This window comes from Pteropus alecto, unplaced genomic scaffold (genome assembly GCF_000325575.1).
Source record: "Pteropus alecto unplaced genomic scaffold, ASM32557v1 scaffold3, whole genome shotgun sequence".
NCBI classification, from domain to species: domain Eukaryota; kingdom Metazoa; phylum Chordata; class Mammalia; order Chiroptera; family Pteropodidae; genus Pteropus; species Pteropus alecto.
Window position 1 is genome coordinate 23,915,501 of NW_006442484.1, and position 2,086 is coordinate 23,917,586.

A 2,086-nucleotide genomic window follows, 5' to 3' on the forward strand; every position below is an offset into this window, starting at 1 on the left:
AATATATATAGTTTATATATGTAATCCATAGTAAACATAATTGACTTTTTAAATAATTGGTTTAAAAGTAAATTGAGTACTAATTGAATGATTAATAATTGGCACATATAAAGAACACAAAAGGCAAGTTAACCAAAAACCACCTATTGAATGTAGTATTTAATATATGGCAGAGATAGCATTATAAATCAATTAGAAATGAGTGATATATGTATTAGTCTGGATCTAATCAGGAACAAGAAAATACACAAAAATTTAAACATGGGAAGTTGATATAATCATGTTTATGATAGAAGAGTAACTATAAAACTATAATAAGACTACCCTAGAGCTGAGTGAGGGTATCAAGGATGGGCATACTTGGAATGAGAGCACCCTTCTCACATGCTGGGGTCCAGAAGGTATGCTTGCAGCAGCCTAACCTTGTCAGAAAAGTCAGGATTGCCTGGGCAGAGCAGGCCCAGAGCATGCAGCGTCTGCCCGTGGATGTTCTGGAAAGATGGTCACTGGACATGGTCCAGGTATGGGCAATTGCCAAGGAATTGAGAGCTCCAGGCACAGAGCTGAACACCAGCAGATTTCCCCCAACACCCACGCCACTGACCAACCATGCAGCAGAAGAAAAAGCAGCAGAAGCAAAAAGCAGCAGGAGACAAACCAGAATCAGAAAGAGTTCCTCCTGTTGGAATTTCTTTCAAGGGCCCTCTCTTGACAGACCTTAATGTCCTGCCATTATAAGGGGAAAATGTTAATAATTCCAGTCCGTTATGACAAAGCAGATACTAGCAAATATTGACTCTTCACTATTTGAAATAAATATATATGTAATATTCAATATCTGAATACTAAATTTGATATTCAGAAATTTACTCAAATAAAACAATAGATTATAAACTTTGAAAATTACAGATAGATTAAACAATTAAAATTTAGAAAAAAACTTAAATGTTAGATATAAACTTTTTATTTAATCTAGGTAAGAAAATAGCTATTTAAAAAGATGTATGTAACAAAAGTGAAAATTTGATGAATTAGACTGTTTAGCTATGAATCAATTATTCCAATAATATTTATTGACCACACTATTCATTTCTCTCCTATTTTAAATACTATTTTGTCATGTACTAAATTCTAATATATGTGTTAATACATTTCTTGGCTTTCTGTCTCTTTCTATTCATCTGTTTTTTAGCACAATTTTAAATACTATACCTCAATAGCAAGGGTTGATATTAAATATAGTAAATCATCTTTCCTTATTTTATGAAATTATCTGAGCTAATCTTGCCATTTACTCAAGAAGTCCTTTTCTTTTCTACAGCTCTTTAAAAGATAGACTGAAACAGATTCAAATCCATCAATCATTTTCAGAGCACCTACTGTCTGCCAGGACTAACACCAAATTAAAAAAATTAAAATTTCCAAGTTAAAAGCAAAACAGTCCCATTGACATGTATTAACATTTTAGAGACTTAATTTTAAAACTGAGAATAAACTCTGTAGGCAAGGAGAAAGAATTTTAGAATTTCTTATCTAAGAAGATACTTATCTTAAAGACAGATTTGAAAGTCCACTCATCTGATTGAGAAGCTTCTTTTCATCTTGCTCTGTAGTTCTCAAATGTTAGTATATATAAGGAAACTGTACAGCATTATACACAAACGTTATGCATTGGTTTAAAGAGTAACTATACATGATTTTTATCTTATGTGCTAACTGTAGAATCTGAAACTTGAACACTGATACTTTATAATATTAAGTGCTCAATTTTGTGGTATACACACTATCAGGGAGAGAACTGTTGTAGAAAGCCTAACAGAATAATGTAGAATGGAGTTCAATATCATGACAGATTGAGGCAAGAGATGGACGTTCCAAATGAAGGAAACACTTTGAATAATGATACACAGGCAGGAATAAGGTGAGGTACTTAGAGGCCTAATGCATATATATGGTTGTGCAGGTTGGGTATTGGACAATCCAAGGGGGAATATTAGCATTGTAATCTATGTGAATTGTACAATGCACAAAGTAAAGCAATACCTAACAGACTAAATTTCTTGAAAAATAGTAATGATGTTAATCT